Source organism: Empidonax traillii, unplaced genomic scaffold (assembly GCF_003031625.1).
Source record: "Empidonax traillii isolate 1590-97213 ecotype Southwest subspecies unplaced genomic scaffold, ASM303162v1 scaffold143:size1492093, whole genome shotgun sequence".
NCBI lineage: Eukaryota > Metazoa > Chordata > Aves > Passeriformes > Tyrannidae > Empidonax > Empidonax traillii.
Window position 1 is genome coordinate 330,502 of NW_020955336.1, and position 27,595 is coordinate 358,096.

The 27,595-nt window shown below is 37.3% G+C and overlaps 1 protein-coding gene across 1 annotated transcript in view; it reads right to left on the reverse strand.

Annotated features, from left to right (window-relative positions):
• CLSTN2 (calsyntenin 2) overlaps positions 1-26,959 on the reverse strand; it is a 191,921-nt gene extending 164,962 nt beyond the window's left edge. Inside the window, exon 1 of the mRNA XM_027884360.1 lies at positions 26,841-26,959. The gene's annotated coding sequence lies outside the window, so the exon portion shown is untranslated. The remainder of the gene's footprint in view (positions 1-26,840) is intronic.
• Between the last annotated feature and the right edge of the window lie 636 nt (positions 26,960-27,595).

Here is a 27,595-nt window from a genome sequence, read left to right on the forward strand (position 1 = left end):
GGGACTGGTTAGAAAACACTTATCCTAAAACGTCTTATCCTAAAAATCTATTCCAGCTGAAAGTTTAAGCTAGTACTAGTGCCAGTTTAAAGCTGCCTCACAAAAACTCCAGCTTCTCCACCAGTACAGCGAAACCTGCCACTGCCTAAAAACTAAAGGGAATTTAGATTCCATATAATTCCTAATTCATGGTCTACTTGAAGATATCCTAGCAGCTTAAAAACTTGTCAGAGCATTAATACCTCTTAAGTGACCTCACTGCTGGAGTTCCTACAACATTTTCTGTTATTCTTCTTTGTCTCTAATTAATGTCCTCTTGTAAATGTCAGCCTGAACAAGAGCACAGCAGTGTAATACGCAATGAGATCTATCTCAGTAAAAAGAAAACAGAAAAAAAAATCTTCAAAAAAAGAAAGAGGAAGACGGTGATTTTCAAAACTCTAATTACAATGGTATCAGTGGTTTATCCCTTCTCTCTATAATTTTCATTTCACCATTTTATTGCACCTCTCTCTTTTCCGCTTGATTTTTCCTCCTAATTAAATTTATTTTCTATTTTATTTTTCAGTTACATCTATAATTTACAACGTTTCATTCCAGAAGCACGGAAGTAGGTTTAGTATTAGAAATCATAAGGAAAAGAGTATAAGGACGACATCAGGCAGATGATTTATCATAAAGGTTATAGGTCAATAGGCCAAATCAAAACCTGTAAGAAAATGTATGAGACACTCTCTATGTTTTAGTGAGGTCCAAATGTTACATGAGAAAAGTTACGACAGGTGATAGTTGAAATATCAATATAAATAAATAAAGCCACCTGGAAATAGGATGACAATAACCTTACAGGTTACAAACCAAAAACCAGGATTCACACAGAAAATAACCTGAGCTGCTCGAGACCTTGAAGTCAACACGGCAGAAACCACTTCAAGCTTCACTAAAAAGCGGAGGCAACTGGGCAAGTGAAGACCTACAGGTCCTCCAACACATGTTTGAGGGAAGGAAGGGGTACACTTGGATGAGGTAATGGGGTCAGCTATTTTTCCCTTGAATCCTAAGAATGCTCATGAGTGCAGGTAGGATCTACTATCCTTGAAGAATTCATGCTCTCCATACTCCTACCTGTAATTCTACAGACAGAGACTTTTTAATATGGTCATTGCCTTTGAACAAGCATTTCATTCACACACAAACAGAAACCTCTCCAAGCTGCTGAACTGCCAATCAGTAACAACTTACAATTCTTCAGCAGAAGGACTACATAGACTGAGTCTCCCAAAAATACAACTGCTCTTTGTTAGTATTTTAAGCTCAAGATTTCTTTATTGTTATTATTTTTTAACTCTATCCTCTTTATTCAATGCAAAATAGGAAAATCATATACATTAGACTGAAGTGTGAAGCCTCTTACTCTCTCAAATGATACAGAGAACTGCTCAAAGAAGCCTTTCTGAAAGACATTCCTGAGAGGGAAGAGCTCTTGTTATGCTTCAAATAGAGCTGAACCAGCCAATATCCCCAAGTCTCCTGGAATGGACTTGAAATGGGATACAGGAAACTTTTATCCCTGAATGTCGTATTGCAGGTGTTTGGCCTTCATCCCTTGATTTTTCTGGTAATTCCTAATGAAGGATTATCCATTTGTTAAACCTAGCTAAATGAACGTGTGAGCAGCTGCAGAGTTTTTCTGTACCTATACTTTATAAAGATAATTCTGTCTCCACAAAAAGGAGGACTAGGGCATCCAGGCAGAGTTATTGCCATCTACATGAAAGATGCTGTGTTCTGCTTCTTCATTTCTCTGAAGCACGCACTATCAGCTCTACCAAAGAAGTCAGATTGTATAGAGGAACACCTTACAGGCTCCAAAGCACCAGGTTAATAACTCTAGCTCACCTCTCTAACACCAGACTACTACCAGATTCAGAGCTTTACCCACTCTGAGATTTATCAGAGCCCTGGGAAAAGAAGTGAGGAAGTGTTTATCTCCTTCCTTCTGCAGCATAGATTTTGCTAAGGCCACACAGAAATCTGTCACCTCAACAATAAGATAGCAGCACAGGAGCCCTAAAAGCTGTTAGCACTCCAGTGCCCTTTTCATGGCACACAAATACGATGGCTTTCAAATTATAGCAATGTTAAATTAATACCATAATCCTCAACACAGGCACATAAATCATCTAACAGAACATCTGATTCCACTTTGTTGCTTGAAGCCATGAAAACCAGGCTGGTGCTGGGCCTTCAGCCAGAAGGGCAAGGCTGCAGAATCAGGGGCCGAGGGGAGCAGAGGCCATTGACAGCTGTGCTGATGTTCAGCCCTTGCTCTGTAGAGACAAATGTGGCATTACTGCTTTAGGGTCACAATGAGTGTGAAATCCTCCCTCCCTCTATTTATTGGGCAGTTCCCAGTGCAGACCCACAGGACACTCCAAGCTGTGAACAGCATGTTCATGGCCAGGCTTCAACTTTGGTCTCTGGACCACGACACAGATGGACTCCTGAGCTCGTGCAAATGTCACCTGTATGAAGTATTGCCAATGCAACACGTTTTCAGAAAAAAAGGAAGCAAACCTTTAGTTAATAGTGCTGGGAAAACCAAACATATGGGGGTAGTTATGCGATAATTTTCAGCTACCTTAAAAATAATTAACACAAACTGAATATCATATCACCCAGAAATATAAGTGATGCAACTTATTTCTGGAACTCTAAAATGTCTCTGTTCAGCAAAGAAAGGCTTGTATGCCTAATTTTCCTAAAGCACATCAGTTCATCCCTTTTGCTGCCTTAATCTGAAGTATTGTTATTTTGTCAGTCAGTGCTCACTACCCAGCTTAATGTAAAGTCATAAAGTCTAGAAATATGGCAGAACCCATAAATCTTTTTGCTTGTATTTTTATTAATTTTTGAATTAAAATTAATTAAATACTTATATTAATTTAATGATCTCATAAAAGGGAATTTAATTTTTTTTTCCAAATTAATTAAACTCCACTGAACTCATCTGCTGTCACATCAGCAAGGCTTCAAAAATTCATAAAAGCAGCTGACGGTCCTTGTAAACAATAGCTGGTCCTCATAAGATCCCATTAAGCTCTCTATTCCAGTGAATTAAGAAGCATGAAATAATTTTAATGATAAAAGTTAATATTTAAACAGAATTATCATGCCAGCATTTTTTCTACCAGTGGTCTCTCTCACTTAACTTCTGTTCTTACAGTCTGTCTAGCAAATTAAGGAGGATCCTGACATTCAAGAGATGTGATATTAAAATGTGTGGCTTAGCAGAAATGAAGAATGTAGTAAAAAATTCAGTGTCAACCCTAAAAAATAGATTACAGGGAATTAGGTCTTAATAGTTATTACAATATGGCATTCTAATGATAAAGTGAATTATAGATAAACAGAATATATAACAATCACAATCTCTGCCATTTATCATTTTAAAAGATATTTTTAAACTGTGCTTTCTTTGAATAAACTGCTTTGATGAAAAAGGAACAGCTAAATCAAGCACTACAGCTGACTGCACAGCACCCAATATTAACTTTTGGTAACACTGTCAAATATGTGTATATGGAGATGTTTTTATTAATGTACCCACTCTCTGCAGAAAGATAATTACGAGAAGGAAAAATCTGAGAGAATACTGATACTTTTGTGATGTGTGAGTTGCCTGTGTATCTGCTGTGACACTTCCCAAGGCTAAACCACCATCTTTTCATGGTCCCACTGCATCCATATAAGAACCCTATGACTTATTTTTTCATCAGTGATGAGAAGAACACAAATTAACAGGCAATCCTTAGTATCATAAGTTTAAAAACTGCAAAACTACAGGCAAAACAAACTAAGCTTTATTTACTGGAATTAAAAAAAAAAATCTACAAAGAAACAATTACTACAGTTTTTAAATACTCAGGGCTCTTTACACACTTCACATGTTACAACACTCAGTGGTTTTGAAGCACTTACCATCAGGGAGCTGGTAGTCATCAGAATCTCATTACTCAACCAGCCAGCGTCCTGATTGCTATCATCCAACAATTTACTAAATCAGATATGAACATTCTGTGAACCTCTATCATAGAAATGGGAGCCCTCAGGGAAAGTACCTTTGCTATCGACTATATACAGACAAAGTGCTGCTCTTTCTCCCCCCCCACACCCCCATATAAAATACATAAAAGTTTCTGTGCCAGGGATTTATAATGCCTTATAATTTACAAGCAACTAGGTTGGCTAGCAGCTGCCAGAAAGGTTAGATAGTTGGATAATCATAAGGAAAATCTATTCAACTTCCCAATTACTATCAATTAATTCCAGCAAGAGCTAAGAAAAATTGTAAAGGTGAGCCAAAAATATATCTAAAGGAAAAGACAACATAAGAGAGTAGAAAACAGAACATAAAGAATGGTATTATTTATGTCTATTCATAAGAAATAAGTTACAGTTAAGATGTAATTATATGTTTGAATAAAACACCTCTATGAAAGTCATGCTAATAAAGCTTTACACCATGGTATTTACCTATAGCTGATGAAAAGGTCAGAAAACAGCCACAGTACCCAGAGTAGATTTTGAATCTGGACCTCAGTTTGGTATGGATGTGAAAGTTTGTGCCCCAGGGAGTGGTTTAGAGGGCAGGGCTTTCTCACTGCACCAAGGACTTCACTGCTGTCCTTTCCAGGCATGCCTCCCACTTAGCTCTGTCTTTAAAACGACTCAGATTTTTCCCACACTGCATTAGATCTTTAACTTCTCAGTAACGATTTTCCTTTCAAAAACAGCTTAATGCAACATCGAGCCAGCCCTTATTCACCCCTCTACCTGTGTGAGTCTCCTCTGTCAGCCACCACCACGGACACATGTTCTGGCTCTTAGGGCAACACATCCCTAAAGTAAGTGCATACTATAATTCAAAAAGCTATTCTAATCAAAAGCAGCTATGCAAACACCATTCTCCAAAGTGCAAATAAATAGAAGAGTTTCAAGAATTGCCACCTTATGGACAACACTCCTGTTACAATGCCCATAGTCTATTGTCTTATTACTCCCCATCTTAAAACTTGTGCAGTTCTTGTGATTCGGGCAGGATCTGTTTGAACCTTCCTCTGTTCCTCACCAAGCCTTAGGACATAGGCAGGAGAAATCAGCCTCTTCTACTTGCAGTGCAGAGGTTTTCAAAAACACACAGAAATTCAGTTTGTGCCTTGAAATAAATCACAGCCCTCAATAACAACCTGTTTTCAAAACAGCTGATTGAAATGCAAAGTGATACTGTGAGAAAGACCAAAATCACCATGTACTAGACATGGGGCTGGACATTTCCTGCACTTCCCTGTCCACGGACTTCCTGAAAATTCTGCTTCTCAGAGCAGAAGTTGCAAATGCAACCCATTTTATCATCAAATGACAGACAGTTTGGTGACCAGGGTAAAAGATATCTATACTCCATTGCCTGCTCAAATTAGAGAGAAAATACAGGAGTAAATCGGAATATAAATGCCCTAATATCAGGCTGAGTTCTTTGACACTGGTATTGGCAGAAGTTCTTGCATTTGCATGGAGCATCATTCTTAATTGCATAAAAAGGAAAGAAAAAAAAAAGCTACTGATGTTTTCTACGCTTTATTTGCAATCACACTTTGCAGAATAAATGCCAGGCATGAATTGTCTTGTCAACCTGAAATGTTTGGATTCAATGCTATAAACTAGTGCCCCTTTTGGCAAAGAACTGTATTATTCTACCCCTCAGAAATAACACATCCTCAACAACATGTGGAGACCAAGCAGACCTGTAGCAAATACTGCACCTTTCAAATAGGATACCAAGCTGGTCTCACAGCTAAAAGGCCTAAAAATAAAGACATTTAAAGATTCTGACACCTCAGAAATAAGCCCAGTGAAGTTGATGTGCTCAGTTCCTCAGGGCACTGAGAGCGTGCCACACCAGAGCTTTCTGTTGCCACAAGTCTCTCTCTAATACCGAAAAATTCAAAAGCCTTGTCATCTTTAAAGACCTCAATAGATTTAACTGACTATACCTGAGAGTGATTCAAGATTACCAGAGAAAACTGTACCTCAGTCAAGAGTCAAGAATTCGGGGATATACCTGGGGTTTCCCCTTGCACTCAGAACACAGAGCACGCAACAGCCACAGTGCAAACATCAGGGAATTGATAGCAAGATATCTGTAAGTACAATATTTGCCTTTGGAAAATCTAGACAAGACAATGTTCAAGGTATGTACTGTGTTACTGACTATCCTTATGCTGGATAAGAAAAGAGATTTTAACTTTTAAATTGCAAAGAAAAAGACTTACGTGGCTATTTTCTATTTACATTTCTATGTGATTAAAGTATTCCAGGCAGTTTGCCCTCAAGACACGGGCTCTTCAAAAAGACAGGTTAACAACTTATTTAACAGTGACAAAACAGAACAGAGCAAACAACACAAAAGATAGTTGCATTAAAACTAGATTACAGTAATAAGTGATTCTCTACAAATCACACCAAAGAGAAACAGTGTAGACTGAGACATGTATGACATTTTATAAACCGATATTTTATAAAGTAAATTATGTAGGAATGTCTTTTTAACTCATTTGAAAACTTGTTGAAACAGAAGAATAATATCTATCTTAAGGACAATCAGTTAGATGCTGAAATACCCAAACAGCCTTTTGCTACTGCCTTACAATTTTTGCTCTGTGGCATCTGGGAAACTGGAAACAAAACAGAGAGAAGAGTGTAGTATTTAGATTTTTTTTTTTTTTTTTCATTTCTTGTAATGTACTGACAAGAGTTTTCCATGGAAAAATACTTGTTAAAAGAGTGAGACTTCAAGTGGTTTTCCCTATTATTGCATGGAAATTGCAATGCTTGACATCTCACTGAAGACTCCATGACATGCACTTTTAACCCTTTAAAAGGATGGATTTTAAATCCTTCATAAAATAAGCAGCAGTAGGCTGGAAGGTGTCTTAAGAGACTGTTTACTCCAACTGTCTCTCTAAGCACATCAGAGATATTTCTAACCCAAACCTTTTTCGACATCCACTTAAAAACTTCCAATAATAGAAATACCACAATTCCCTGCCCTATCTAGTCTAATAGTTAATTATCTATAGTACATCAGAGGACTTTATAAAATAAAAATAGTAATGGATCAGGAGTTCTCTGGCTGCAATTTCAAAGTACTACTCTTTGTTCAAATCCTGGAAGACAGAGACGCTTATTCCGACCCTCTTTTTGCCAACCCTTTCATATATCTGAAAACTCTTTTGTTCCATCAGTCCTCTCTTCAAGAGATCAAATAAGCCACATTCCTCCGAGGGTCAGACTTTTTGGGATCTGTGCCCGTGCTTCTTGCACTACAGCATCGCAGTGTGTGGGTGCACACAAATAGCTGCTAATAAATAATGGGCATATCAAGAAGTCAGGACTCCCTTGTTTACATATATAAGGCATGGTATAATAGGAGTAAAGCCCGACTATTAAAAGTAGCCTTTTCGTGTATCATCTTCTTGGTGAAAATTATTTGAAGAAAGTCAAAAGTGAGAAGATTTGATCCTACAAGACAAACCACATTTAGTTCATGTAAAGACCCTTTGAACAGCAGCAGAGGGACGGTTTTTTGACCTGAGATCGTCTAATAACAGACAAGCATGGGAGCAAGGAAGGTTCAGCCAGTGGAATCACTGGTTTACATGAGGAGCAGCACAAGCATTTGATAATTTATGATCTTGAAAGTGGAGTTTATTTTCAGTCACATATAATTCAGACAAGAGTTATATGGCAAGAATGAGCTGTGTTATCCCTGAGTCCAAAGTGAATTTCAACAGAATGCCTGCACCTTCAGGTCATATTCTCTCCACTCCTCTCAGTGAGATTCCTGGTAATTAAACAATATTGATGGAATCCAGAATGCTTGATTGGTCATATTAGTTTGTCCTTAAAAAAGAGAAGAGATTTCCCTAATTACAAATAAGAGCCTGATCTAATTTGTTTTCTTTGGGCATGCTGGGATCTCAGGCCAGCGCTGCAAAGAAAGTGCAGGACCATGTAGAGCCTTTGCCATTTCTAGTCAGTGTTTTATTCCGTGAAAAGTTAATTGCACTAAAAGAACTATTTGTGTGAAGATGTGTTTATTAATAACACCTTACAAGGAAAGCAATCCTCTCGCCTGCTTTTGACTTCCTTACTTTTCCACTGCTATGAATTTGTTTCAGAGACAAGTTTAAAGGAAGATTTTTATGCATTGATGTTTGCCCATAACTTAAGCACTTGAGCAATTCCTAATTTATGTAGTTGTTGAAACAACATTAAGTCTGAAAGAACTGTATAGAAATGGGAATTGGATTTTATTGTCCAATAATAGCAATGTACCATTTTTACAGATTGGTGTAACTGATTATTTTATAACGTGTTCATTTCTGACCAGCTATGCAATCCTTTCCAATCAGCACATTTTTGATTGAACTACAACCCTAAAACTTATTTTAAATCAAATGTTTTAGACATTTACACAACAAAACAATTACATAAACAAACCTTTATTTAACATGAATGAGGAAAATTATTTTTGTATACGTATAGAAAAGTTCCTTGATTAAAACTATAATGATATAAATTCACCAACCTGCAAGTTTCTAACTAAACTCAGCAACCAAAAAATTATTTCTGCATTTCTAAACACGTCCAAAGTGTATTAATACCACAGTTATCATTTCCTAAAAGCATGAACAGTTATATACCTTTATTTTTTATTGAGGCACTCAATCCTCTGAGACTTGACAAAATGGATTTATAATCCTTATCATTTTTTCACATCTCATCCATATGGTTTATGCACAAATACTCAATGATATTGATTACTTAATGAAAGCATTTCTGTGAACATTCAGAAATATCCTCGTTAAGGGCCTTGGCTATATTTCATTTTATGAGGATGAATGTGTTTAGTTGTGAATCCATCCGCATTGCTTTGCACATTCAATAAGTAAAGCTAAAATTATGAACCAGTAAAGTCAGTAAAATGTGCTATTTCAAATTTCTAGCAAGAATGAGTACACACATTTAAACACTAATAATTCCTGCAAGCATTTCAAGCACATACGTATATGGAGAGCTAATGCTGACAGCACTTAGAGAACTAAAGAAGCAGAATTTGTTTAATTCTCTGTATGCTTGAGAGGGTTAAGTTAAGACTGTATAAAGGTACAAAGTTTTTTGGCTATATAAATATGTCACTTAAAAAAAAATAAAATTCTAAATCACAAACATACAAGCAGTACCACCTATGTTTAAAGAATTCTTTTCTTCAGTACCTTTCAAATATAAGTAGCCTCACCTTGCCAAACCCCTGAAAGGTCTCCAAGTTAGGAACTATGAAGATCTAAGCATAAAACAAAGAAATAAGCATCTTAAGCACTGATATTTTTTTAATTCCAGCCAACTGATTCTAATGTGTTCTGAACATTTTTATATTTAATCAATATTTAAAAAACAAAAAAACCTGAAGAAGGCCAGCCTACAGCAAGGCTGAGATATATCTGTAGTTTCAACTCAGATATGAAGAGAAAAAAATGGTAGAGCAAAAACTCTGGATGTTTAAAGCTTCTACTCTGTTTTAAGGCTTTTATTATTATACATAATTCATTTCTTTCTAACAGCATTGAATATCTTAAGGATGTTCACATCCTACTCCTTACTTAAACTAAGAACCTCAATCATACAGATCTTTGATTAATGCTTCTCTTCTGATTGTTATCTTCCTATGTTGGCAGCTTGATAGATATTACCCTGTACATTAAAGTAAAATAATTAACTGAACTGATTTTTCTCCCCTCTGGAAATATTGTTTATCTGCTTGCTTCCCCTAATTCCTAGCTTTAAATGGGAGCATTCCATTTATCAAAAAAATTGGCCACTAAGAATTGTAAAATTAAATATTTAGACATCTTAGTAGAACGGATTAAATGTCAACTGTGTCATCTAATACAAGGAAATATCTATTAAAAATACATTTGATAGTAGATATTCTCTCATAACACTAAAAAGCCGGGAAACAAAAAATTCTTAGTGTATTGCCAAATTGAAAACCATGCATAATTCAGCACTCAAATTGAATTTTAATCTTTTCATAATGCTTCAGGAAATATTTTATACTTATGAAAAGTAAGGGAGATAAAGAACATTACAAACCAAATAATTGGTTTTATGTTCAGGCAGAAATTATAAAACAGCTAAAAGAAATAGGTTATTTAAATCAGTGATAGGAACAGGAGGCACACTGGACATTACAGATTCACAGCCAAGTTTATACCACTGTTGCAGGAAATTAAAAAATACAGTTATGAGGAATTCAGGAAACTTTTCATCACAAAAGGGAATAGTGAACCCCTATAAGACTTGAAACAGGACAAGCTGAAAGAAGCAGCTGCCCTTCAGCAGACACTGCTACACTTTCCTGCCATGCTCTTTCAGAGCACCACCTGGTAACTAAATCCCTCCCTGCACACTGGCTACTGCTGCCTCCTCGAGTGCCTCTTTGCACAAATCAGCACTCTCCAGTAAAAAAATATTTTTGTCATACCCAAGGACAAAGGGGATTCTCAGTCTGAGACCTGTAAGGAACAACACTTCCAAAATTACTGCCTCCGGATTGGCAGAAGAAGCAGGACTGGTATTTCATTCACACTGTGAAGGAACAGTTGTTCTTTAGAGATATAATAAAGATGCCCTCCTTAAATTTATTCAGACTTTATAGCATTGGTCAAACTACCAAAGGATATCTATCCTAAGGGCAGATGTAAAGGACTATTTGATTCAGGAGTGATCCCACACTCCACACACTTTAGCTCAACAGGCCTACAAAAATATATTTGTAAAAAAAAAAAACAAACCAGTTGTTTCACTACCTCATCCACTTCAAAATACTTTGAAAACACTTGCTCAACAGGACACATTTATTATACTTTTCAGGTGTATGTACTCTTTCTTCTCCCACTCCCCCTCAATTATCATGACTTGGAATAATTATTTGTTCTCATTTCCTCAGGTAGTTTGGTACTGTAGTTTTGAACTTATGCCCAAAGCAATTCCTCAAACTACAGGATAAGTCTTTGGCAGTCAGAAAGGATATCCACCCCTCCTTCAACTTTTTGGCATTTTAGAGGTCTCTGATGTGCAAAGCAACTTTTTCTACATGGTGTGTCTTCGGGAAGAACTGAGACCTGGGTCCCCATTTCATCCAGGCTATCCTGCAGATGAGAGTGCCAAGGGAAACACTTGACAGTGGGTTTGTAGGGAACAATGGACTGCACATTCTCAGCCACACTGAAGATCTTGGTCTCATACCAATCCTAAAGATTAGCTGTTTTGCTGCAGAAGTTGATTTATTTTGCTTTATAGGTAATAGCATTTTGTTTGATGGTCAATTTTTCAATTCTTCAAGGGCTAGAAATTAGGAAGATAAGGTCCATCAGGAAAGTTAGTCCCTATTTGCTGAGTACAGGAAGAAAGTTATGCAGTAGAAATATACCACTTTTACAGATGAGACTGGGAAAAAAGCCAAGGAACTGCTGCCGGCATTTCAGAAGAAGAAATGAAAACTAGATCCAGGACTTGAGTCATCATTAACACAGCAGAGGGTTTAAACAGATCTTTAATATTTAATTCTATATGTATAATTTTAAATCCATTACACTTTTGGTATTTGCAGATCTAACAGTCAATTATTTGCCGCACTAACATGCCCACAATCGTGAAATAGAAGACGAAGTGCTATTCCAGAAAAGCTGGAGAGGGAGGGAAGTTGGTCGGGAATTTTGGCTCAGACCAAATTTTTAGCTGTTTTTATTTCTTAAGAGCAGTTGGGATAGTCAGTTTTCCCAAAACAGCACTATTTTGTATCACACCAAGAACAAACACTGGCATATATTACTATTATTTGGTTTTACTCATTATTGTTCACAAACACTGAAACTGCTTTATTTATCAATTAAACAATTACTTCCCCTTGGAAACCAAGGGGCACATTATTTATTTAGCCACAGAACTGAGCTTTTGGAGCTGTCTAGTCTTTTGAGCAATCAGATCTATTAACAAAAATAAATACCACCCTCCCCACCCCCCATTTCCTCCCCCTATCTCTAAAAAGAAAGGATTCACTGAAGTCACAGCACGTGGCCTATTATTCTTGTCAGTTGTATAGTAAATATGAGACCATTAATAAATCAATTTTCTGACAGTTAAAAATACCTGCAAAAGGGCTTTTTGAAACAAAGCTCCTTTCCTGAATAGAAGAGAGAGTAAACTAGAAAAAAACTATTGGCCCAGACCCATGGGAGTCTGATTGGACCAGACTCAAACTGCATTCACTTTTTTCAGTAGACCAACAAAAACTCACACCAGATGAAACTCTGACTTGTCATCATTTCAAACAGATCTTGTCCATTTTCTTAACAAACTGAAGTTAATCCATTAAATGCACAAATGACCTCTAGACTATTCCAGAGCAAAGAATTAATAGTGTCTTCATGAAAGGATTTTATTTCTCTTTTCTGAAAAGCATTCCTGAAGCAAGGAACAGAAAGCATCACAGTAACTGTCAGCAGGTGCAACACTGACAGGAGGGATGCTCTGCACGTGTGTGTCAGTGCACATCAAAGGGTGGCACTGGCACGAGGTTCTAGAGTTAGTGATGAGATCACTTAGATCAGAATTCCTGTGACAACTACAGCACTGTGTGACAGGACCAGGAAAAAAAAAAAAAAAAAAAAAAAAAAGACAGGAAAAGAGACCATAAATACACCCACATATTTAATTGTGGTGTTAACAGACAAGGCAACTTCCATTTAACTTTAAAAGCCTACCAAATTAAATTAAAACTACATTTTCATCATCTGTGATTACAACCACTTAGAAATAGGTGAAAATAGAAAAAACCTTTTTGTATGACCTCTTAGTGCACAAAGAACGAACAGCTGAGACTGCTCTGTCCCCTGTAGGAAGGGCTCAGCACCCAGCATATGCCATTCCATGGAGCACTGCAGCTCACAATGGACAGTTCTAATGAACTGATCACAACTGGAATAATTTGATAGACAGCAGAGCATGAGAATCGTGTCTTTAAGTTCTATTTCAAGTGCAGACTGTGACAAATAAAATGGCAAGAAATCTAAAATTGAATGCCTATCAAGTTGAGACAATTGAAAAATTTCCAATATGCCATGAGAGGCAAACATCTACATTTCAGGATTGTTCTACCTCTTACAGATGTCTACAGGAAACAAAATGAAACAGCTTTAAAATGCGAGGAATTTGTTTGTTTGTTTGTTTAAGGAGATGAATATACACAGACACATAGTCTTTGTATACAAACTTATAGGAAGTTGATGTCTGAGCCCGTACTTTGACCAGTTTGGACAGGGCCCTGCAACTGAAGCAAGCATGGTTTTGAAAATGGTAGAAAGCATCTTGCAAAACAAACAAAAAAAAAAGGAACATTCAAGACAGAAAATGTTCCAATTAATGTTGGAATATGAAAGGGCAAGGATTACAAATATAACAGTCATCAGATTTAGCAGCTATTATATTAATAACAGTCATTTATTTGAAGAGATTCTTATATGTGGATAGTCACCAAATAATGATTGGTAATCAACCTGGGCACTTAAGTGGCTCCCCAAAATCTCTGTCAGATGAGAGAATTAAATTTTGATTTCTGAAGTCCTCTGGGCTCTAATTCCTTTAAGGAACAGTTATACATACATACCTTGGGTCAAAGAAGAAAGTATAAGAATTTATAATTCTTAGAAAAGAACAACATAAAATGAGTGTGTGAGAAAACTGGCTGACAGGTGAGGTGGAAACACAAGCTGGCAGATCACAGCCTTTCTCAGTCAATTCAAGAATGTGTTGACAACTAATGGAAGAGAGGGAAGACTCCTCTCTTTCACTGCTTTTCTAAGTTGTTTCCATTGTCATCAGCAAAACAGCACGTAATGGCTTAAGTGCAGAATACTGAAATATTAATTCCCTGCCCTAGTTTTGTGCTCAGTGCACCCTCCTGAAGTGTGATAAGATACTTATTTTGGTTGCCTGATAAAAAATTGATCAATTCTGACCCGTGCAAACCTCTTAAAAAGTCTGGTTTTACTCAAGTGTAAATTCAAAAACCAGCACCGCAAAGCGGCTTTGGTGCATTCAAAAAGCAGGAAAGCACAGTGCAATATCACACATGAGATACAGTTTTCAATTAATTATACTGAATTATAGTAGTTCTTTCAATGCAAAAGATTACTAAGTCTGAAAATTTTACACAGATGAAGACAAACTCTGAATAAATATTATAACATTCACAAAACTACCTGAAAAGTTCAGCATGTCCTTCCTTCTGTATATTCAGGCTACTGCTTCTTAGAGTTTACCTACCGATTTATCAATCTCAAAAATTACTTATAAGTCAAGATCAGTAGAGCTTATTTCAGCACCTGTAATTTTTCTGCTGCGCTGTCACATGCACATATAAAAGCACACTTTCCAATGGTCAGTAGGCGGTGCCTTCTACTTAAATCTTGCAGATTAAAGCATAAGACTATTTTGTTTTCAGTACATCAGCTGCGTGTTCAGCCCCATACCCAGCAGCCTTTGGCTTCTCCAGTGACACTGATAATCTGCCATATGTGGCACATCCTACAGCAGCACAGCCCTAGAGAGATTGGACCGAGATCAACAACGCTGCTTTTTGTAAAGGGCAGTGAGAAGCTGACAGATGGCAACAGCTGGATCAAATTCAGTTCAAGGGGGGACTTTTTAATCAAAAATTTTACACAAAGTGTATGGGGTTTTTCATCACATATGAGTTCTCTCTCATTGCACACGATTCCTTTCATGATGCTGTTCCAAGCAGGCAGCTCCCACAGAACAGCCAGTTGCCACAAATAAGGACAGCCCTGAACCAGCATAAATGGGCAAACATTCATTTAAGTCAACAGAGGTGCACAATTCTGCCCTTTGGCCTACCTATAGTTCTAGTGAAACCCTGCAGAAGCGAAGCCCTGGGAGAAGAGGCCACACAGAGACACAGCTCTCGGCTCCAGTGGAGCTGCCAGTTGGGATGCAGAGGCTTCGCTGTCCTGAATACCATCTTCTAGTCCAAAAACATCTAGAAGCTGATGCTAAATTACTGTCATCATCTCAGTTCTGTCATGCCTATTAATTATAGTGTTACACTGCATTTGATTTCTGTGCTCTGGATTCCACATCAAATACGACGTTCACTCTTCCTGCCTTCATTCATGGCTTCCCTCATTAGCACACCAGGAAGCTCTCCAAGGCAAGCATCAGTAAGGACCTGAAGTCTTGTCAGTAATATCCATTAAATCTGTCACATGTGCTAACAAATCAATCAAGTACCAATGCACCTTTCAAAAATTTTTTTTGAGCAGCTGGTTAAAAAGTGACCCACCTGACTCAAACTTTCCAACATCAAAACACTCTGGGCCTGGCACTTTGTGATTATCATATCCACTGCTGCAGAATAACAGTTATTTAAATTTCTTTGTCATATAACAGAAATAAGTTACTTAAATTAAATTAATAATTCTAAATTAATGAGTTAAATTTATATATAGTTTCCTTACGGTGATTAATTTCTATAATAGGTTGGTAATTGCTCTCATTTGTTGATCCAAACTATTTTCCTGTTGTTTTAAAACTAATCTAAGAGGAAAGTAAGTTATAGTCCATTATGATTTTTAAAAATCAAGGAACAAATCAGAAATTATCTGTTCTCCAGGCGAACAAGTCCAGTTCCTTCAGCTTCTCCTCACTGGCTTGTGCTACAGCCCCCTGACCAATCTCACCATGATGAGTGCTATACAAAAATAAGCCAGTTTATTTCTGTGAATTAATATTTAAGTTTTGTTTTGCAAATTATAGATAAATTGTGATCACTGTAGCCATAAGCTGACTTCCATTTTCTGTTCCTCAGATTTCACGTTGTACTGAATTTGCACAGTGAACTTATAGAAAATATCTCATTCAGGAAGGGATGAGTCTACAAATAAACAAAGCCTCAAAATAAAATAACATTAAAAGAGAAAAGCAAATCTCAGCTCAAGATTTAGTTAACTACTATATTTTACCTGCAAAGGCCAATTACCTGAATGAAATGGACATATATTTTATATACCAGAATACCTAATAAGAGAATAATTTATTTTGCTTTTTAAACCAACTTGAAGTGTCTTTTATGCAGACAGTAAATGTAAGATGCAACACCATAAAAAATAACAGAGGCCAATCATTTAGGAATCAGGGTAATTTACATCTCCCTTCCTGCCAAGCATTTCAAACTGAAAGATAAGGTATTAGGAAGAAATTCTTCCCTGTGAGGGTGGTGAGGCCCTGGCACAGGCTGACCAGAGAAGCTGTGGCTGCCCCATCCCTGGAAGTGTCCAAGGCCAGGTTGGATGGGGCTTGGAGCAACCTGGCATAGTGGAAGGTGTCCCTGCCCAGGGCAGGGGGTGGAATGAGGTGACCTTTAAGGTCCCTTCCAAGCCCAAGCATTCTATAATTCTGTGATTCTCACCCCAGTGCAGGAAGAGTGTGTGTGACTGGGCAAAAGCTGAAATAAGGATCTTAACCCAGTATACCAGATGTACTTGACTGTGTCTGTATTTCCACATGATGTAGCCACATCAAAGCCACCCAGCCTCCCTGGATGTGCAGATATCTTAAAATGTAGGCAATTAAAGTTCCTTGAAGCCTGCTTCAATAAAATTTCACAGAATGAAAGCCAAGCCAAACCTAGATATTGTATCAGCCCTGTTGTTCTCAATATGACTCCTCAGAAAACCCAGCCCGTTTTTACAGCATTTCTCTCAACTCTCCTTGCTGCCTCACTGTATCTCAGTGGGATCAGTACCATTCACAACATCCCTGTGACATTTCCCTACACATGTAACATGATTAATAGTTGGTTCTCTACATCATGTATTATCATCATAAACAATTGGGTATTTTATTCCTTGATGATGAATCCATAATGGCCAAGAGCGAATACAGATCTATTCAACAATAATCGTTTCTAATTTGTTCCACATTTTTAATACAAAACAGGACACTTTTAATTTCTTCTTCACAAAACAGAACCCCAAGACCAAACACTCGAGAAATCATCTTTTAATATCGAGAACCGACAACCTTAAACACTTCTCCACAACACATCCCATCTCAGCAGTTTTTGTAAGAACACATTCCCCCACTCCATTATTTGCCAGTAGTTTATCTCCATGTCTCTGCAATGCCTCAGTAATGTATCTGCCTGACCAGCTGGGAGCTGTGACAGCCACAGACAGAGCTGTGTAACCATATTGATGGGTATCTCTGGCAGGACTGTTCACCCAGGTTCAACACCCACACTAATCCAATTGTTACATCTCCTATAAACATACTACACACCTCTAGCACAAGAGATTGTGGAACAGAAGACATGTCACAACAGCTGAGAACAGCAAATCCTCCTGGTGCTGCAGTCAGAGACTGTTCAGGGCTCTGTGACCACTGAGATAAAAGCACTTACAAGATTTTTTTCTATATAGTCCAAACACACAGAAAAAAAGGACAGTGGAGGAAACCACAGACCAGGAAAACAAATTGGTTTGATCCATTTCACACAGCCAGAAACAGGACAATTGAGTAGAAAATCGATGACCTAAACCACCTGTCCAGAGTTTGAATTCTTTATATTCTCCTTCCCACTTTTGCTTCATGAAAGTAGCATCACATACATTTTTTGGGCTGCCCTAGCAAGCAAAGGGATCAACAGCACTTTGAGGCTATTGAGAGTATTTGTTGTAGTCCAGGAAGATAATTTTTTTTCAGCTGGGAGTGAAAAGTAGCAGGTTTAAAGGAAAGGGGAGTTTCTTAACTATTATTTCCATGAGAGAGTAATTGGCCAATAAGCACAAGAAACAAGATTAAATAATTATCTATTTAGGTTGTTCTTTTAAAATGTTTTTGTTATTTAGAAGCCATTAGAAGCTAGCAACATGTCCCTGCTCCCTTACACTAACTCAAGTAGTTCCATTCTGAGGAATACACTTCAAAGTCTTTTGATTTTATTTTTAAAGCAAACTGGAAACTTGTGGTGCCAATCTCATTGCAGTAAACTTTTAAGTGGTAAAAATTCCAAGTTCATTTGTTATGTTACTAACACTTCACAGTGTTATAAACTGATTGTTTAACACTTCATAGTATTATAAATTATCTTTCTAAGTCTGCATAAATAATGCCTCATGCTTTTACAAGCAGTCTATTATAATATTCATCATCATTTACCTAAGAACATGACAACACAGGAACACACACATAGAAGGAAATATTTTATGTAAAGAGGTAGATATCATTGAATTAATGGAGAGACCATGGAAGGGATGAAAGTGTGAAGACAGATAGAGTGGAATTTGCATTATATGACACAGTTGCTTATTCCTTCCTTGAGCCCTCTCATTACTTCTTTCAGCCCTCCCTCCAAGAGATCTTTATGTTATTGTAGAACTGGAAGTAAAGATGGGCACAGATATAGAATTCTCAGGTTGACACACCTTTGAAAACAAAAATGAACAGGTCAAGTTTACTACTTCTTGAATATCAAATAATAAAGAGAGTCAAACTATGCAAATTGAAAAATTGTACTGGTGGTATCGTTCTTGTTTCAACCTATTCCCTGCCCATCCTCAGGCCTTGCAGTTATTCTTGCTGCCATGATTTTTAAAATAGTTTCATTTATATCAATAAATGTTTGAAAATGTTTATTCTACCTGAAATTGTAAAAACTGACTCAGTTATGATTCCCACTGCAGGTTTAATGACGAGGTTTAACTACAGCAGCTTTCCATTTTTCACCTGCTCACACCTATTTGGTGAGGACTTATTTTAATATATGAGCCTGTTCAAACCTAAGGCAGCCCTCAATGTATCACTCAAGCCATAGTAAGAGAACTATTCCTCATCCTTTTTATCTCCAAACAGATGTATTTGCTGTCCTTCCTCTAACATTCAGAATTTAAAGTCATCAAGGAAACATCTCTGATTTTAGAGAACAGCTGAGAAGAGTAGATTCCTCACTCAAGGCATAGCAAAAATAACATCTCAAAGTAAGTTACAGTCTTAATTCACTCCAAAACATTCCACTGCAGAAAAAGTAAAATAGTGTCTCAACAACAACAACAAAAACAACAACAAAGAGAAAACCAAACCAAAACAAAAAAAAAAACAAACCTGCAGCTTTTAACATATTTTGTTTAAAATAAACAGGCTATGAACAGAGTTCACTGAAATAAATGACTTCAAATTTCCACTGCAGATTCAGGTACACTGTTCTCAGTGTACTTTTTAACTAAAGGCAATGGTATTCATACAGAAAGGCTTCATTATTTTCAAAGAAAGAGTGTGACACAAAATCTACATCCATAGTCAGAGTAAAATAGCAGCTACCAAGTTTTGGACCTACAGGCTTAGCAATTCCAGTACTTCCCACTCAGGTTTATCTCTAGTGTTCTGAACAGCCCAGAAGTTTAACAGCTCACACTATTTTCCTGGTAACACCAGTTATAACTTGTTTTAACTAAAGATTGGTTTACTTAAACGCTTATTTAGTATTCTTCATACCACATTCTGTCCCTGACCTATTGTGCAGGTTTGCATATCCACAGTAATATCCTGCACTATTTTTCAAAAGATCACATCTTATTTATAAATAAAACGACTCAAAACCAGTTCCAATTTATTTCAAATCAGTATTTTCCATAAAGACTCTTTAAGTCCAAGTGATGATCAGACTGGAATTAGGTGCTTATTCTACTTCTTTCTTTCTACCTTCAAGTAATTTAACATATTCAGGTGTAATAAAGTTTATCTCAAAGTTCCCATTCATTATTCATTTAACCAGCCAGAAGCAACTTCCATTCACTCTCTACCCATTTAAGTCTCATTTTCTTCCTCTTCCTGCAATAACAGACCACTCAGCAGCTCCTAAAAGCTCCTGAATCCTCAAACCTTTAGTTACCTTTGGAGATATTGATGTTGCCTACTATTATTTCACTACTGTAAAAATGACTAAGAAAGTAATAAAACTTAATTGGCAAAAACTTCAAGAACAAAAAATAACCAAAACCCAAATCCCTCACCTGTGAACTTTAGGGATGAACCAACAGAGGTCACTGTCAAAGTGACTGATTTTTTGGTGCATTCTAAACCTGAAAGCTGAGTGTGCATCACTCTCCCTTTACTGGACAACGAGCACCATCCCCTAGATCAAAACCAGCATCTCTGGACCTGATTATGATATTGCCAATATTTTATTTTTTCTTAGGTTAAGATCACTACAAAGAGATTCTTTTTTTTGCCTTTGAAGGCTACATCCTAAACTAATTAAGCTACATTAATAAATGCAAACTTCAAAAATAAAAGAAAAAATATTATTTAACAAAAATTTTAGAAAAAACTGCAATACTCCATGGCTTCACTTACAGTTCAGATTTTTTGATCATGCAAAATTTTCACAGAGAAATATTTAACACCAATTAATTCTGGGCATCACAAAATGGCAGCATGTTTTAAGTTGGGCTGACAGTGAGTTAGAAACGATAATATTCGGAATCAAAATATTAAAATAATTTCTGTACCAAAATTATGTGCCAGTGATATAATAATAGCTTCTGTTATTAATGCCACTGCTTATCAATGCAAATAAACAAATAGGAAGGCCAAACAGCTTCACAGTTTCAAGCAGAAACTGTTTTCAGCCCCTGGGTGTAAGTAGACTGACAACTACAGGATTTGCTGTGGTGCAGCTGAGAATACACACTCCTCTGAACCGCTAAAATAACAAAGATGATCTAGGAAAGCTTGTGGTTGCAGTTTGTGGTTTAGTGAATATTCTGACATCCTCCTTGGCTCGTTTTATTGTCTCCTTATTCTTTATCGTGGTTTCAGCACAGTCAAAACACAGTCAGAGACTGGGCCTCCTTCTGCAGCTGCTTCTGAGACAGATGATTTGTCTCTGTGGAGCTAGGAACTCACACATCTGACCTTGCTTAAAAAGACTATCTAAAAATTTATCAAGAGCATAAAAGTACCTTAAAACATAGTGGGCCCAACTCACTGGTTGAATTCTCCAGCTTAACCTTGACACATTGCACTCAAATGCAAGTGTATCAGCCTAAAAACGGTGACAGAGATGAGTTCAAGGTAAGAAAGAGCATCCATCACCTCACTGCTCTGAAAGTTTCCTACATTTTGTGCTTCAGGTCTGTATCAGACAGCAGAAGCCTCCTCTCCCCCTGTGCTCTTTAAGATGCTCACATCACTTTCAGAGAGATATATAAGAGGTTGCTTCGGGGGGGGGGGGGGGGGGGGTAGGGGGGAAGAATACTCTGCCTAGCTATTGTGGATAGAACTAAAACTAATGAGCAAAAACTGCAGTAGAGAGAGTTCAGACCAAACATCCTGAAAATCAGTGAGTATGGTGAAATGTGGAAATGATCGCCCAGGGAAGCTGTTGCATCTCTGTCACTACAGATCTTTAAGATTAGTACAGAAACCTATTTATCAGGAATGACACAGGAATAAAAGGTCCTGCCTTGGGCAGGAGGATGGACTGGAAGCATGCTGAAGTTTCTTTCAGATCTATTTTTGCACAACATTGCTGAGGAAATGTTGTTGCTCTTATTGAAATGCAGATAGCTGTCCTTTCCAAGAGCCTCCCACAATCTTGCAGCATTTTGTGAGGGCTCTTGCTATCACAGAAACAGAATGCTGTCAAATTGATTTAGTGGATCTCACCTTGTTTCCAGCCAAACCACCCCTATGCCTGAAAGTCAAATCCTTGAAGTGATTACCAGCCTCATCACCAGGATGTGAGCTGACTGTTGTATGGCTGAGCCTGCAGGTTGGTGTAAGACTAACTGAAGTCACATTCCTTCTTCTGGGTACATTTTATAATATGTTTTTAAAGAGAGGTTCCTCTGATTGATTTCCCCAAATAAGTCCATACCGCACCTACACAATGCCTGAAGTTTCTTCGTGGATTTTTGTGGAGTTTTCTTTGGGTTTCGGGGGTTTTTTTTTTGACCAAGGAGGTTGGGAGGGGATGAAGGAATGTCTTTGATACCCTGCAAAAGGCTCAGCCTACTGTGGTGAGTCTAATTATATTAAAGATCAGTTTTATGTCAACTTGTATGTGAAAATCCTTTTCAGGTCAGTACTTGAAAAATTGAAATACGGAAAACTGTTATTCCTTCTCACACTTCCAAGCTTACGATGGTATTTTCAAGCTTTCCTTCACAACTAGGAGACTGAACAATATACTTGCATGGAAAAGAAAAAGTGGGTATGTTTATACCATGTTGATTTTTACATATACTTCAATTATTCACAATAAATTCATAAGACAAAGAGACACCAAAAATCATTAATTGCAATCTTGTGAAAGTCTTCGTGCTCCAGTTATAAAGTAGGCCTTATGAAATGATGACATTTGACAGCCAGCATTTTCACAGGCACATTTAGTCCTGTTAGTCTCTCCTTAGTCCTTCCTGGAGATACAAACCGTTTGAGAGGGTAACTGCACAGAAGATTCCTCTTTCTCCTGTCATCATCCTTGATGTTAAAAATTAGAGGTGAAGAAAAAGTGTAGATTATAGTAATTTTCTCTTGTGACCACTTGGGTTTGATGTGCACCATAATGTGTGTCCTACTAGAAGGGGTTGACAGACTTACCTTAGTAGCCATGGTGATGAAGAAAGCACAGGTATAAGGAAAGATGTTAAAGTTTCCATAAAAGAAAATGAAAATACTTTCTACAGCTTAGAGAAGGTCTATGCCACGAGCAACGTTTAAACTAAAAAATTAGGAATATGAAAATGGGTATGGAAAACAATTGAAAGCACCAAGGGCAGATAAGAATCACTGAATAATAAGTGTGTCTTAAGAGCTCTGTTCTGCTGTTGTGCTTAATAACAGAGGGGTTATTTGGCGAAAGATTACTTGCTCAGGTGAAAAATATATAAACTGCTTGTGTACCAGGGCAATCAACAGGGGCAAAGTGATCTGTGCACTGCTCCAAGCATCCCTGATAATGCACAGCTTGGAGCTGGAACACTTAACAACACTTCCAGGCTGAACTTAGAGCTGTTACCGGGAGGGGAACAGCCTGTCCTGGTTACTGTAAGCCAGAGCTGTACAGCAGAGCTGTGTTTTCTGGACAGTGCAATCCCACTGTCTGCTGGTACCTGCTGTGGGGAGCGCACGTCTTGTCTCCAGCCCTGGGGAGGAGGAGGGCCAGCCCATCCACAGATATCCCTCACTGTGGTTCCCGAAGCACAGTGCAGATTATTTGGAGACAAAACCTCAGTGAGACTCAAAAGTGTCCCACGAGGCCCCTGAGCACTCATTTGGACATGGCAGACTTTCTGGTTTGAGACTACTGTTCCTCCTTGCTGGAGATCACCTGTCTTGGACATAAACATAAGGACTCCCTCCCCTTCCTTCCACAAGTTTGGTGTGGATCCAAAAGGACTACACCCTCACTAGCAAGATAAAAATATGGCATAAATAACTACAAATTATTACACAAACGTAGGACCTAAATATGCATTTCACCTACCATGACCTGCCATATCTTTCAATGATAAACCCTGTAAATCTCCCTAAACCTGTCCCTGATGGAAGAGGAGCAGTTAAAAGTGAGTAAACTAAGAAAAGTAGAGAGATCCACATAACATCTGTCCACGTGACATCCACGTATAGATACCCCCTAAGAACATCAACCTCATGGTTATCTGGGTGTGCTTCCTGTTCCATTTTGTTCCCGCAGAACCCATGCCCACATGCAAAGTGAAAGGATGTACAGCAGCTGGGTTGGGGTTTGGTTGGTTTGTTCGGGATTTAGGTTTTATTTCAGTTTGTTGGAGGGACTCATTTGCCAGTTGGATTTGTGTGTGTGTTTTTTAAAGTCAAATACACACTGATACTATTGGGGGAGAAAAGTCAGTTTCTGTAAACTGACACAAATGCTGATGGAACAGCCAACAATCTGCTGGTAAACTACTGGGGTGGTTGTAGTTCCAGAGGAAGACACCACATCCATTTCATCTTATTACAGTTTGTTCAAGGAGATCTAAGTACACATCTCAGCAGAGACCAAAAACTGCCCTGATATACTCTTGAATCTGGGTCTATTAAAAAAACCAAATCAACAAAAATGCAACATTTTTCCAAATACGATATTTTTTCCCTTCTACTATATTTGGACAAAATACTGCAAATAATAACAGGGTGATGGTAAAGGAACTCTGATTCTCTGTTACAATGGAATACTGATATATTATACTGTACAGTAAGTTTTTCAACACTTAAACAAAATATGGCCATAGGAGACACTCCACATTACCTCACTGTTAACTGTACAGCTACAGAATATTGTTAATGCTGTAGTTGTCTCTATTTCAACTTTCTCCAACTAAATACATCAGAGAAATTGAATTTTCCATAAAAACCTATGATAAATTTAATGATATTATGAAACCAAATAAAACTACATGATAGTAAAGCAGAAATTAAAACAGAAATAACAAATTCCTCAAAAAAATTTAAAAGCCAAGAGTCCTTAAAAAGAAGCACATGTTTTTCCAAACATGTAGGGAATCCAGACTCTTCAAGGGAATTAAGGGTTCAATCAGTACTGTATTATTGCAGATCATTAGGCCAAATGTACAATATTATCTGGAAATGAACCACTTATACAAGGGAATACACAGAAAGTATTTTCCCTCCTAGACACTTCTTATAATATAAATAATTCAAATCAATAAACAAAGATAAATTAAAATGCTGTCTAATGTAACTTAATGTAATCACATAAGCCAGTCTAAGTTCAGTACTTCAAAGGATGATTTTCTACATGAAAAGTAAATCACTGTTTAATGAAAAACATGTTGACTCTCCCAATGTAAAAAGTCAAGAAAATAATTAGGCTACCAAATTCCCAGTCAGCACAGTTTGCAGTGTCAGTGAAAACAGAAATGATTATCATTCCTGTAAGGATCCCAGGGGAATGAAAGCAAAAGAAGCAAAAGAATAATAATAATAGAAAAATAAAATTTAAAAAATGAAATTTAAAAAAAGGCACCTTTTCACTCGGAATCAATCTTCATTCCTAAGTAACTGTACCTGAAGATTTCACAGATAATTATTGGTCAACGCAAACATTTGGAAGAATGAATTGCACACGTACGTGAAAGTTACCATTATAACATAGAAGTGGTCTCAAATACAACTCAGATAACTGCTTATCGTTCAAAGTCTCTTTACACACTTCTTGTTTGTTTTAACACACAGTTTCTTCTTGACGAATACATTAAAAAATAGCTTGGAAATGAGTATTTTTTTCCCTTTGCTACAAAAAATAGTAACTAACTTAGGACATCTTACCCTGCACATCTTTTGTATGAAATGACCCTGCTCAGGTTTTAATTAGCACCTCCCAGTTCAGGGCTGGCTGTGTTTGAATGGACATTGATTGTCCCTCCCTTAGCAAATAACTCTGTCCCACAGGAAGGGATCAGCAGACAAAAGGGTTTCATCCCAAGGTTGCTACACCCACATGCACAAACTCTTTGAGGCTTTTACCTCTGACTAAATTGAGTTCCCTCCATTGAACATGCCAAGTGGTTGAGAAGGAAAAGGGTTCTGTGCAACCAAGAACCATGGGGCACCACGAGTTAAAAACAACTCTTGATATTAAACTGCAGTCTAATATATAAAAAACATTTGTGAATCTCTCCTTGGCAGGGTATGGATTGATGCCAGTGTGTGCTTTTGGGAAAATGTCTAATAACAGTTCTTTCAGGATGCTGTAAAATGCTGTTTGGGCCAAGCACTTGGAGTTACTGCTTACTGAGCACGACTGTACTCCACAAGAACAAGGATCCTTATCTTACTCATCCCTTTCCTTATATAAGGAACATTCTTAGGCAATAGCATGTTTTTAACAACTGCATCTTTTGAGGATCTTCAAAACAGCTGTCAAGCCTCACTATTCTCCTATTTCTTCAAAAAGGAGAAAATGGAACAGGGAATTTAAAAGAAAACTTACTTCACATGCAAAAGTACTCTATTCTGCTTAAGGAACTGATAATATGACAGAATAAGTGTCAGGAAAAATAGACTTAATACAAATGAAAACTTCTGTATGACACCCATCTATCATGCAGCAACCTGAGCAAAAATCTTCAAAAGCACCATTAAATTTTCTGTCCAAGCCTTGACAGTTATAAAGCACTCACAGAGTTACACATGATTTCAGCAACTTTAAATATTTGTCACACAGTTTTTCCACAGTCAGGGAGCAGAATAAGAAGAAAGAAAGCAGAGGCTGTTATTACTGAACAAAATTAACTATGCATTATTACTTTAGGCAACTATAATGACTCATTTCTATAATGGGAAATTCAAATTTAATTACATAAATATTGTGTTTTATTAAAAAAGTATGTTGATAGTGGAAGCCTGCTGTACTATAGTGCTAATAATCTGTCTTGAAACAAATGAGCAGACACATTCTTTGTAAGAGACACCTCATTTCAAGGTCTGTGGGCCAATGGTCAGGTCCTGAGTACTCAGACACAGCCTTTACATGTCCTTCACACATCCTTCAAATTAAATTAACTCTGCACTGCAAATCCCATCCTTACAAATACTAACAAATTCTAATACAATCCATAAGCTCAAGTGCTGCTGTCAATGTATATTCCTACCTGCAAAGGGAACGGGTGCATCTTTGTCCAAAGCGACAAGGGGAGGATCCAAAATTACAGTGTCATTGTTCTCAGTTATGATCCCATGGTAAGATGTCTCTATCCAGGGTTTGTGTTTGTTCACTAGAAGAGAAAAAGCATGCCTAATTAATTTGGTTGGTGCTTTACATCCATTTACCTCATTTTATTTTTAAAGAGAAATTATTTAACGTACGCCCAATAGCAACGTTAGCACTCAGAAGCCACTAACAAAAGCCCAAAGCATTTCATAAACATTCAGATATCAAAACAAAATGACGTGTGTATTGTACTGTAATTCACTGATGGGAAAACCAACACTTACAGACATCCCTCCAATTAAGAAACCAAAAGACAATTTTCAAAGTATTTTTAATGTGTTCTCAACTGTCAGACATAATTAGGGTCAGACACTTCTGAAGGAATTGCTTTCAGTTGCAAAGCTCTGATGCAAGACAAAGGACAACCAGAGAAACACAACTCGACAAGTCACAAAACCAAGGGAAGGCCAGGTAAAAGAACATTTCACTCTTGGTCAACTTCTCACTTTATTTTTGGAAGAACACCTAAAATTACATTTGTGTTCTGCACATTGTTGAAAAAAAAAACAAAAAAAAAAACAAAAACCAAACTTCTGCATTTTAATCACTGTTATCAAAGCCTGCACCTCTTTTCATTTATGAAAACCAGCTTTACTTATGCTTAAATGGGATCTCAAGTTTTTCTAGAAAAATGAT